The sequence below is a fragment of the Nannobrachium achirus genome (assembly GCF_963921795.1).
Source record: "Nannobrachium achirus genome assembly, chromosome: 8".
NCBI lineage: Eukaryota > Metazoa > Chordata > Actinopteri > Myctophiformes > Myctophidae > Nannobrachium > Nannobrachium achirus.
The window spans coordinates 30774681-30788655 of record NC_137817.1 but is presented as its reverse complement, the minus strand read 5'-3'; positions in this window follow the sequence as shown (position 1 = coordinate 30788655).

Below are 13975 nucleotides of genomic sequence, written 5' to 3'. Positions count from 1 at the left end.
TGATCACAAACAAGGGAATAAATCAGAAGTACATTTGGACTAACCTTCCAATTAGTCCCTTCATAATGGTACAGTATGGTAAATACATTCACATATTCATACACACATTCACACATTATGGTGGAGACAATCATGCCGGGCACCATCCTGCTCAGGGGTTCAGTGTCTTGCTCAAGGACACTTAAGCATGGAGCCAGGGTTAGCCCACCGAGACGGTTAGCAGATGGCAACAGTACCTCCTGAAACACTGCCCCCACCCTAATAATCTCTTTAAAAAATATGTTTTCTCTGAAAATTGTCTCTTCAGTCAATTTAGTTTAGACACAATTTCAATATTCCATATACTTTATTGTTACACCCCATTATAAGAGAGTAAAATCATTGGGTTGAAGCTCCTCGACATTGGAGCCCATCCCATCCCCACCAGCTGGTGTCAACTTGACTGGAGGATCATGATCCAGCTGCACAGGCTGCTGACGTTGATTCCCAGGTCCCGGAGCTTGGTGTGGAGTCATGGTGATGAATACTGAACTGTGTATGAACAGCATCCTCATATAAGAGTTCCTCTTCTCCAGGTGGGTGAGGGTGGTGTCAAGTGTTGTGGCTATGACATCATCCGTGGATCTTTGTTTTACTGGTAAGCAAATTGGGGCGGGTCCAGGGTGGTGGGTAACATGCTACAGATTAGTCAAGGAAAACAATTGCTTAAAGGTTACAGGGTAAGTGATATTTTTGGGTTAAAACTAAATGTGTTTTTTGTTACAAGGTTGAAGCACTATATTCTGGTTGTAATCATTGCTATATAGTGTGCTGACTCTGTTCTCTATCCTGATTGGATACAATTGGTATCCTGACCCAAAAATGCACTTTCTGTTTAATAAAGAGCTGCTGGAGAGACATGGAGACTCCTGTTATTGTGCAATGAGTACTATCACAATATAGAGCTATATATTTAACACTTATTTTAACCAAAGAAAATCACTTACCCTATCATTTTATTTCATTGTACAACAGTGTTACATGCTGACAAAAGCAGATCTACAGATGCATTCTGCATGACCCAAAGGGAAGTGACATGTCTTCCCCTAAACCAAGGAAAGGAGTGGCAATTTTCCCAGCCAAGTAATCGAATCATTACTTCCCATGGAGTTAAACGGACAAGACCATGACTAGCTAGCTATGTGTGTCGAAATGACCTACTTTAAAATATTAGGGATGAAATAAGATGAGCTGCAAGGTGTCTCTCCATTATGGTTATGGTTGGAGTAATTGTATAGTTAGATAAATCTCCCCCTGTTATATAAGGGTTCTCTCTAATTTAATTAAAACAACAAGGATAAGTGCGTGCTCTGATTCTCTCTAATGGTTTGGACATTAACCTTTAGATACAGATGGTGGGACCTCTAAAATGGTAATAGCCTGGAGGAATAGAAGTGAGGCGGGGCTGGGACTCTGTTGTTGCTTCTCTGTCACTACTCTCTTTGCATATGTATACAACATCTGGAGCACTGGTTCCCAAGCATTGGTTCGGGACCCATTTGTGGGTCGCAGACACATTTTTATGGGTCCCTTAATTTTGTTTCCTATATTTTGTTTCTAATTATTATCATTTCAAACATTTTTAAAACATATTACCAAAAATGCAATGATTTTTCTAAGTAATATCATTAATAAATAAAATAAAAAACTAAGACATTCCATAAATTAGAAATAAATGTTTAAGAAGTAGTGAAAATAGCTGATCTACAAGCTCACAACGTGGCGTGAAGCGACACGATGTGTGCTTGTAGATCTGCTGTTTTCACCAGTTTGGGTCCCGTGCAAACGTTTGATTTCTCTTTTGGGTCTTGAGCAAAAAAGTTTGGGAACCACTGATCTGGAGGACATCATGCATGCAAAGTAACATCCTGACTGAGTGTTTGTGTTATAGTGTAAAACATTCCCATGAGGGTCCCTTAAAGCAGTGGTTCTCAACCTGTGGGTCGGGACCCCCAGGGGGATCCCCAAATTATTTTGGGGGGGTCCCCAAATGATTAACTTAATGGGAAACATTGTTTTCTCACTCAACAGTAAACAAACCAACATAAAGTTTAAGTGTATAGAGGGTATCTGCAAATTTCTAAAGTGACAATTTATGGACTTTTTAATACATCTAAAATAACAAATTAATCATTGGACAAAGTGTCAAATATTAGAGGCAGAAATTGTGAAAATAGACGATCTACATGCTCACAACGCCTCCCAACGCGAGGCGTTGTGAGCATGTAGATCGGCTATTTTCACAATAGTACCGTGTTATACAAAATGTAATGCCTCAACTCTTAGTGCTCGTCAGGGTGGGGGGTCCCCAGTTAAAACATGATTATTTTGGGGGTCCCGGCCAGAAAAGGTTGAGAACCACTGCCTTAAAGGAGTAGTTCACCCCCAAAATGACTTTTTTTCCCAATTGATTACTCACGCCATGGAGACTTAGGTTAGGAATGCCACAAAAAACTAAATATATTATTGAACTCAAGTCTCCATGGTGTGAGTAATCAATAGGGGAAAAAATCATTTTGAGGGTGAACTACTCCTTTAATTGTACATTATTATTACACCTTAAGTATAATAATAATGATAGTAATAATGAGTTAATTACACTTAATTAAGTGTAATAATGTGAGTTAAGTTACACTTAGGATTGTACTAATGAGCACACTACTAATATTACTCATATTGATTGATCTTCAATCTATAATATTAAGCACTGTTATTTGCTGACAGAAAATGTAAATGTATGTAATTCTGTGCAAAATAAAATGATAAAAACAATCTGCAGGGAAGAAATGTTGCTTCATGAGAAGACTCAAAGAATTTATTGGCCTAAACTTCTTTTTTGTCCTCAGTTGAGAGTATGATATGATTGATGATTAAATATTATTTTTGATCCATGGTACTTTTCATATTAATTTTGATTTAATCCATCTTCAGGCTATACATTCAATTTAGCAGACAGGACAGTAATGAAATATTCATGGCCCTCTTTTCTGTAATTTAGGTCACAGTGTCTATCATGATGTATATGAATAAACTAAAGCTGGTATATTCTGTCCCCTATAGATTACACTGGGCAATCAGTATATGGGTAAACGGCTTTGCCATACATAAAGATAAAAGAGCTAATGGAAATGTAGAAGAAAGGAATATGAAGCCAAGCCATGTCACGACATTTTGCTATGTGTGTGTGCGTGCGTGCGTGCGTGCGTGCGTGTGTGTGTGTGTGCACGCGCTCACACCAACAGGATACTGATAGTGGACAAATATGGTTTTCTTTTAGGCTGTTGCCCCCTGCACACAGTGGTGAAGATAAAGAGAGCAAGAATGTGAAATCCCTCTAAAAGGATAACTAATCCTTCCGTGGATGAGCGGCCCCATTCGGCCTGTGTACTAACACTTGAAATCCTCTCCCCGTTTTCCAGGATTTCTAGATTATCAAAGTATGGACCCTTGTAGCTTGGTAAGTGCAGAAAATCCCACTGGAATTTAGATGAAAAGGGCTGACCATCTGAGAAACAGGTATTAAGTGCCATAAAGATGTTGCCACCTTCAGTCTGTGAAGAAATTGACTCTGGTTTAAGCCTCTCTGAGAGTTATTACCTCTCTTATTATACGTTATTAATCATTATTTAATTTATTTTCATTCAGGAACTTTTCCCTGCATCTTGGTATTCTTTTGTTGTGTCTTGAATAAATTGTCTGAAGAAGTGAATAAGGCCATCATCACCTTGTCCCACTTCATCTGAACTTATTTGTCAGGCTGTCTGTCATCTTTTCAACAGGGGGCTACTTGTTAATGATTGATGTGGCACCTCTTAATGTGATGGATGAATCGCCTTCTGCATGATGGGATGGGGTGCATCACCCCATCGCCCCTTCCCCCCAATGCCCCTTCTGTTGGGGAGACACACGGCTTGTGTCCGTCCTTGGTGGAACAAAGGCACATTCAATTTAAGCCCCATCAATAATGTACAGGCAGAAGGAGCCCTGTTGCTAAAGTAGCTGTGTTTTCATTGAGGCGTAGTGGTGGGCTGGCATTGGCTTGGGCTCCTATATTAGTTCCGGGGTGGGACTCTGAATAAATTATGGAGTCATCATTTTGTACCACCCTGTGTAAAAGCATTGGAAAGTAAATCCCTTTGAGAAACATTATTACACAGCAAAGTGTTCAGCGTTAATTTAACTCAGAGAGTGTACAAATGTAATCAAATGGACTGTGGATGTTACAGTATACACTATACAGTACGTTGCATGGCAAGCTTTGCAAAGACAGTCACAAGTGGCATACAACCTCATATATAAATATCAATAAGACAACTGAGAACTCTATTTAATAGCTATAAAGTTTTCACTGGAGTTTTGATCTTTTTTCTTTTTTTCTAAGGCAGCAGCAACACCTAATCTGTAAAATCTGTACTATGGCAAAGGGGGTCAAAACAGCAATGCTTTATTGTGAAGGAATGCATGCACTCTTAGCCCTGTCTTTTATCCATGCGCTAATAGTGTACAGGGGTCACTGAGAACTCAAACAAATTCACAGTCAGACCATCCACAATACAATTGCCCTTTGACATAACTGACTGAGATGGGCAGCTTTGTACCAATCCATCTGTGGCCACAGGGGGACCTGCTGCAGGGATCATGTTTCATAATTCATGAAGGAAACCAGACATCCAGAAGGAAGGAACAGACAACCCCAGGCAAAGTGTGCATGGGGTTACTCTTTAGGTCTTTGATCCAAACAACCCAGACCATCTTATTCTGTGATTTGGCATATCATTTGAACATCTCAGTGTGGATTTTTGTTTTAGTCCAGTCAAGTTTATAGTGAATATGCAAACACTCCAGATTGGTGCTGAATGAGTGATTGTTGCGACCGCCAGGTCGCACTTATTGCGACCGTAGGTCGCAGTTACTTGCACTCCTATACTATCCAAACCTCCACCGGCTGTCAGTCCCTCCATCAGTCCGTCAGTCCGTCTGTCAGTCACACGTCACATGTCACACTTTTGCCCTGCTCATATCTCCACAACCGTTGCCCCGATCCATGCCAGATTTTGCACACACACTCCTTGCCTGCCAAACTACAACCTCCAATAAGGACCCCCGGAGCTCCAGGGATCCCCAGGTCCCTGGGGGACCCCCAGGTGTAAAAAATGACCAAATGTGCAAAAATGACCAAATGACCACCCCAACGGGGCTGCTCACGGGGAATTCCCGGGGACCACCGACTCCTGGTGCTCCAGAACGGATGCAAAAGTGGTGGCGCCCCCAGTGGAGGAACCCCTGCCACTGCAGCGCACATAAAATGCCGTAACTCGGGCTAGGAGCAACCGGGAGAGCCGGGGCCGGTACCTATTCGTCCGCCCCCGCCCCTCATTTCTCACATGGCCCTCTTCTAGCGCCACCTTGAGGCCGATTCTTGCAAAACACATTTTTGGACACTGCTCCTACAATTTGCCCTAATATCACGCAAATCGGTACACAGTATGTCTACACTCATCTCATCAACATGGATCTGTCCCATTTAGCGCCACCTTCAGGCCGATTTTTTAAAACACATTTTTGGACACTACTCCTATAGATTTGGCCCTAAAATCATGCAAATCGCTACACAGTATGTCTACACTCATGTCATCAACATGGATCTGTCCCATATAGCGCCACCATCAGGCCGATTTTTTCAAACACATTTTTTGGACACTGCTCCTACAAATTTTGCCCTAAAATCACGCAACTCGCTACACACTTGCTCTACACTCATGTCATCAACATGGATCTGTCCCATATAGCGCCACCATCAGGCCGATTTTTATAACACATTTTTGGACACTACTCCTACAGATTTTGCCCTAAAATCACGCAAATCGCTACACAGTATGTCTAGACTCATGTCATCAACATGGATCTGTCCCATATAGCGCCATCATCAGGCCGATTTTTTCAAACACATTTTTGGACACTGCTCCTACACATTTTGCCCTAAAATTACGCAAATCGGTACACAGTTTGTCTACACTCATCTCATCAACATGGATCTGTCCCATATAGCGCCACCATCAGGCTGATACATTTTTGGACACTGTCACTGCTCCTACACATTTGCCCTAAAATCACGCTGCGACCTGACAGTCGCTCATCTCCCGATTAGGGAGTCTTACTGGTATCTATATAATTGCATTACTTCTATGAAGAAGACCACCGCAGGAGATTTACATGGATTTGTACGTGTTTTTGTACAATGAGTGAGCAAACTGTTGGGTTGTAATGAAGTAATAATGAACAGAATGGCAAGGCTTTAGATCAGGGGTTCTCAAACCTTTTTAGGCTGTGACCCCCGAAATAAACATATTTGAACTGGGGACCCCCACCCTGACAGCACTTGGAATTGTAGGTATTAGATTTAATGTGACTCGGTTCCACAAATAAATACATGCTCACAACGCCTGTGAGGCGTTGTGAGCATGGCTATTTTCACAATGTTCGCCTCTTGCTTACTTAATATTTGACAGTTTGGCCAGTTTGGTATTAAAACGATCTTGAAAGTCCTTAAATTGTCACTTTATAAATGTGCAGATACCCCTATATACAGTACACTTATACTGTGTGTTGGGTTGTTTACCGTTGAGTGAGGAAAAAAAACTACATTAAGCTAATCATCTGGGGACCCCACAAAATAATTTGGGGACCCCACTTAGGGTCCCGACCCCAAGTTTGAGAACCACTGTTTTAGATAAATACCTTGCAGTTCAGTCAGTTTCCCATTCCTCCCACACCACCAAGCTGTTATGAGTTGCATGCAAATACACAAGTAGATATCCTGTGGCCTGAAACAGACCTCAAATTCTTCAATTGTTCTTGTTTGGGTTTTATTTGAATTCATGCTGGTCCTTATGTCCTTAACAATGCTGCAAAATATCAGCACTGCTAAGATAGTATTGTATCAGACTTATATTGTAATGTAAAAAAGAGCCATACTATCAGCAAACCTCCACCTACTTCCATGGATTGGATCCATCCATTCTCACCTAATCGCTATCACATATGGCTGTGTGTGACAAATAGAGTTTATTACCTTCTTCACATGTTGTACTTTTGTTGCTATTTGTTTGACCGCCAAAACCAGTTAACTCCATTTTTGTCTGTTGGTTAAAAAAAGTAAAAATCACTTGAGCTTGAGGTTTTCTATTTTCTGGAAAATGAATATTTTGGATCAGCAAGGGGTCCCATCGGGAAGTTCTTCTAGCAAACACAAGCAAGGAATGCAAGGAATAGTTAAAAAGCATTTATTATGCTTGGGCTATTACATATACTGTATACGTATATGAATATTTTGGAGTTAGCTGGTTTTGGCCCCAGCAGAGATATATAATGGTAAATGCTACAATTCTAACATTACTTTTTTGAGACTACTACAGATATATACAATTGTAATATGATTTATTAATTGTAGTTAATTGTATGCAAGAATCATTATAAACTAATTGAGAAGGTTTAATTCATCATGTTGTGTCTTGTCAAATGAATGTTCTGATGTCGTGTAGTACTGCAACTTCAGTATTGGTAGGCATACTCCCCATTACTGGAGAGTAATTGTTCAACTTAATCGTTAAGTGATGATGTTATACATTGTTTCACTGTATTGTAATTCTTGGGTGTTTTCTGTTCATTTATTGAAACAAAACAAAAACAACTGAAAAAAACAAAAAATAAAAGCCTTGTCGTCTTTTTTGTTGTTGTGCATTATGGCAATAAATGACTTAAAAGGAAACATCAGTTGTCCGTAGGCCTACTTTACCATGTAATGGTGATGCTCAATCTCCTGTGAGCCAATCCTAGAATTATTTTACATAATAGTATACAACATGTTAGAATGTTTTATTATACAACAGTGACATAATTCCTAGTACAATTATGGCAGAATATAGTCTGATGAATTGCATACTGCAATTGCAACATCCTGAATATGACTCTGAACGTGCACAAAAATAATACGAGTCTGGATTTTCACTTTTATATACTCAGAAATTAGCTCTGTATGCTTTATATGCTCTATATTTGTTCAATTATTGCTCACTAGAGTAGAACGTCAGTTAACTGTTTTTAAGTTCCTTTCATTTCCCTTTCCGAAGGTGTGATTCCTTATTTTAAAGTGAGAACATCTAACTTCTTTTCATAACGATTATTCTTGAAAGATGGATTACATATTCCAAAAGCAGACGCACCAGCCACATGCCCACACATGATACAGTATACTCATTCATGTTCTTGTCTTACAAATAAGCTGGAGTCAGATTTCTGGCTATATGCCAAAGCCAGGTGGTGGCGTTATACACTAGTAACACCTCTGGAGGTGTATTTCTACAGTTAAATTAGCACTTTGGGTTTTATTGTCTAAATCCATATGTGACTCCCCTCACTGTATTAGGGTCACATATTATGTTCAAAATTGCCTGCTCCTAATGGCTATATGGGTAAGTGCTGAAAACCAAGGTATATGCTAATTGTCTACCCCAGATTGTGACCCAAGGGGACATAATTATTGTTAGAATAAACTATGTGCCAAATGGCCTAATGAGAACTAGACAGGACAACATGTGAAAATGTCTCTATTTATTATGTTCTTCAAATCCTCTTTTGCTATAAGCTTGAGCTCAAAATAAATCAATAAATCAAATCTGTGCTAATTAAGAATCCAACTTAATTTTCTCGTTTGCAATTTTGTTATTCAGCTCATACTTGCAAAATGTTGCAAAATGAATAAATCAATCTCACTGTTTGAATGTTTATGTGAGAACTACATTATACAGAATCTAACCAGAGGCAAAATTATTATTAAAAATGTGTTTCCTTGCTTCCTGTCACATCCATACCCTATTTAAATGCAGCAGGAGGATGATGTCCCTTTGGGAGCAATAGAAGAGGGAACCCAAAACATGGCATCCCCAGTGCACAGGGACAATTTCCCATGATGCATTTGTTTGAGAAAAGGGGTTTCATCCTGTTTTGGGGGGAGTAACATCAGAGATCATCCTGCCATCTTCTTTCCAGCTTGGCTCTGAGTGCTGGAGGCAATAAGGTACACCCCCCACTGTTTGATTAATGATTTATAACCTTTTCAGATGTTTTTTTTCCTCTCATTTTTGGGGAGCTGTACGGTATGTGCTGTGTTTTGCTCAGAGCTGTTTAGGATGAACGAGGGCCTCCTTGCACAAACGTTTTGCAACTGTCTTCGGCTGGGACAACAGTGGTTTGGCTGATTTGGATGATTTATTTAAGGGCAATACCCAACAGCAAATACTTCACATCATTATACAATGAATGCCCTTCTGAAATATATGGGAATACTCTGCTTGACAATCACTAGACTGGTGCACATTAGGCAACAGCGGGAACCTTGAAACTTGATAATAATTATAACAATAATAATAATGGTTATTATTATTATTGTTGCACTGTTTGAGCTGGGGCAATGGTAACTGTTTGATAATCCAGTTCAGCATTGTGAATAATACAGAACCTTGAATGCACAACAATGAGTGTTCAGCATCTTAATAAAGCATGTCAGCCTCAATTTCTGCTCCCAGAACTCAATACACTGTATATAAAAAATGCGAATCAAGTGAGTTGGTAGTCCCAACAGCCCAAGTTAAATATTGAAGTGATTTAACATATTGTTTGATGAGGCACACAGTGGGAATGTATAGTGAAAACTAACACGTTCCTTCATCAGCATTGCTCAAAGAGAAACTGACTCACCTGTAAGATATTTTGTTCTATTGCTTTTATTCAGATCATTTCAAGATTGTTTTGGTTCTTTGAGCGGTAGATATTTAGATTCCCAATTCAGGTGGTTACATTTGGGGTTTGTCTGGCATCTGGTTTCTGGCAGGGAGGAGGTCAAAGGGGGTGAATGTAGCAGTGTAGCTCTGCCTAAAATCCAGTAGCCTGAAGTGCTATGGTCAGGTGGGATTCCTCTTTGGATGTTTGGTGTCCCATGCGGGAGATCAAGATTCAAATCCAGCTGGTTACATAATGTACATTGTGTGCATCTCTGAGTGACTGAGTGATTGTGGCAGATAGACGTTCACTACTTAAAGTTTGATGGACTCACTTACACCTCATTATTGCTCCCAGACCTCAATAAAGACAACAAGACTATAGGGAACTGACCTATAGTATGACCATTGTTATCAAATGCGACCAGGGAGTATTGTTTAAAGAGAGGAAGAGCCGGAATGCCTCTCAGTGGTCTCACAAGGATCAGTGTACAGCAGGGGTCTTCAATAGGGGGCCGCAAAACCTTTTCTTCATTTTTTTAAAACCTAGCATCCGTATTCTGGGAGGGAACATTTGCGTATAGAGGGAAAACAAACAGACCAAGTACAGAGCCAATGGTCAAGTTCTGGGGCTTGCCTTTAAGTTGTTAATGTCTGAAAATACACATTAAAATGAATGAATACAACATATTAAAAGATAATGTGTAAACAAATAAACAAACATAACTTTACACAACACTGTGCTGTCAAACAAGTCTATGAATTATATTAAAATGTTTTAATATGCAACACAATATTATAGAGAATATGTGGGGGTCCTTGCTTCATCCCTGGTGTGCAGTGTTCATGCTAGGAAGCAGAAATTGATTGATTGATTGATTGATTGATTGATTGAAGACTTTATTAGAAGTTTGCATAGGAAAAGGTACAGTTTCAAGACGGTACAGTTCACTGGTACAAGGTCTACTAAAAGGAGATCCATGAAAAGACTAAGCATACCAACTGCAATTACAGCTGTCATTTAAAATGACACAATGATACAATGAAAGTCCTGTGGGAAATCTTTTGAGTGATTGAACTCAGAGAAAAGACTTAAGCTTCTGCATTCGCCATAATTCCTATTATGATAGATTATTTAAAACTAGGAAAAGTACAGCAAAGCAAATATTCACGTTTTTCAAACATTCACATTTATGTCACACACAAGCAATGCTGAAAGATGAATGAAAACTCAGTAATCCCTTGGGTATTTATTTCCAGCAGCTAATATTAATCATCTCTTTGAGCAAAGACACTGGAAGGTGAATTCAGAAATGTGAATGTGCCATTATGCTGTCTGCATAAATAACCAGATTAATGCTTTGTTGTCCGTGTGACAGTTGCCACAGCTGCTGAGAGATAAATGAAATGTGACCTGAAGCCAGGAGGATACCAAAAGACAGAGGATTTACGATAAGTTGTAGCTTTATTTACCAGAGAAGGACTGCTGAAATCATTATGCAAGCAAAGATCCTTTGAGAAAAAGGATGTCATCAATGAATAATTCCATCATTCACCTGCTGTCTACTGTTGAATAGCACAGAAAAAAATTAGTATTCAAACTGATCAGTTTCCTGTATTTCATCAATGTAACAGGTGCATGTCCAAATAGATGACTGCATTTAATCCAAACAGGGGCTTGTTTCCCATATACACATTACATTACATTAGCAAGTTTGACTTTTCTCCAAGCTCTCTAATGTTCTACAATTTCCGTTTGCCCCAGACTATCTTATTTTTCTTCCTGGAAAATGCTGCAACAATATTGACTTCAGTGTGGTTACTTGACTGAGTTGTTGTTTTGTGTCTGTCTGTGTCTCGAGTGTTTTGTGTCTGTGTCTGTCTCAAGTTTTATGTGTTATTTGCAACAAAGTTATGATGTATTTTCCCCCCATATCATTCAATAGGTACTCCTCTGGTGGTGCACTGTCCACAACAAAGCTTGCCTGGCCTTTGTTGCTGTAGCGACGAGAACAGATTGTGGTTGATACACTGAACTTTGACCATGCACGGAGGGAAGCTCACCTATACTCTGGGCCATCTGCACCACCTGCGGACCTGCGGTAGATTTTTCTGTTTGCAGGCAGCGCAATTCCCATATACATGGTGGTGACACAGCCTGAAGATGTGCATGTATGCCTTCCCCACAGCAAACCTTTTCAGCGGCTCCAGCCCAGCCTCTGTTGAGTCTTTTTCACCTGTTGCCCACCTGATGTGTGTACGACCAGGAGCTTGAACTCTATGACCCTTTCTACGGCAACAGCATAGATGAAGATGATCAAGATACGTAGGTGAGTGTTCTCTCCTCGGCCTCCTGCAGTCCACAATCTGCAGTCAGGCCTATATGACTGTAGCCTGGGCTGGATTCCAATTTCGGGCTTTTGATCCGGTCGGGAGCGGATGGGCTCCTACGTCATTCTGTAGTCAAAATGGACTACACTTTGGCAGGAAACACCAGACCGGAAACAGTTCTAATCACTACTTGCGCATGCGCTTACTACTTGCGCATGCGCTATCGGGGTTGAAACTGTTTCCTGTTTGGTGTTTCCTGCCAAAGTGTAGTCCATTTTGACTACAGAATGACGTAGGAGCCCATCCGCTCCCGACCGGATCAAACGACCTGTTTAGTAAACGAAGACCAGGCTTTCTCCCAGCAGAAAGCCTGGTGATGCGAGGTTAATATGACTGTAGTGTTGTTGAGGATGACATTGGAGCTGTGTGTGGATATTTTACATGTACAGGAGCACGCATCCCTCCTATGTAGAGATGGGATTTATGGTTCTTTGAAGTGAGCCGGATCACTGGGATCCGTTCCTTTCAAAGAGCCGTTCAAAAGACTCATTTTAGTTACTTGTCACTTGACAGTGACAACAAGTAACTAAAATGAGTCGGCTCTTTGAAAGTTGTCACTTTGTAGATTTTGATTACAATTACAAATCATTTCAACCCTATAGGCCTATACATTTCGGCCATATATAGCCTACATTTAAGCCATTTGAAAATAGCCGATTTACAAGCTCACAATTGTGAGCTTGTAGATCTGCTATTTTCAAATGTTTTTTTCCCCTACATTTTATTAACTCTCCTACTGCCAGATTATTTATTTATTTATTGGGTCTGGCGCCATCAAAAAGCGGCTTACCTTGGCGACGTTATAGTAGATAGACAGACAGACATTTATTTATTTATTTTTTATTTTTTTGGTTGTGCAATAGTGCACTTTGGTCTGCCAGGCAGCAGAGGGCGGCGTCATGCGAGAATGAATGTGAATTTGCCTGTTATGTGTTGAAGAAGAAGAAGACCAGTCACTGGCCATAGAGCCTTACAGCCGGAGGAAATCAACAAGGAAGTGAATTGTTCTCCGTTGATCTAACGCATAATGGATTTTTTACACCATCACCGCGGAAAATGTGTTTACAGTAGACGGCCGCGCGACCCCTCATCAGCTTACAGTCATCAGACGAACGAACCGAACGAGCGTCGTATTGGCATCGAGGTTCTGTAAAAAATGGGGCGAACGTTAACGTTCAAAGCGTGGGAAGAGTTAATTGGAAAACTTGTGAAATGGGTCATTTTGCATTTACCCAAAAGTACAAAAGTAGACTATTGGTACTTTTAAGTGCATTTTGATACCAATACCTTTGTACTGTCTTTTACTCAAGTACATTTTCCCACAACTGTTCATTTAGAAAGGAACAGCTCCCTACTACGAACCGGATCCCATCGTTCATTTCAAAGAGCTGTTCAAAAGACTCGATTCGTTCGCGAACGTCCCATCTCTACTCCTATGTGCTGGTCATGGAGTCAGATGTTTCTAATTCTCACCACTTGCCGGTTGTTCGTCTGAAAGTCTAGTATATCCAGTCGCACATTCTTGGGTGCAGCTTGAGGTCTCTGAGCTTAGTGTCAAGCCTGACTGTGACTATACCATTGAAAGCTGAGCTGTAGTTTGCACGTATTTGCCCTTCAGCTGTCTATCATACAGGTGAGAGAGGGTGCATGGAGTGAAGGGCCATGGCATTTGCAATGACAATTGTCTGCAGTGTTGCAGTAACTAATAAAGCAAATATTATACTTTTGACTCCACAACATTTATAACTTTTCTTTCCATATTTTTTTTA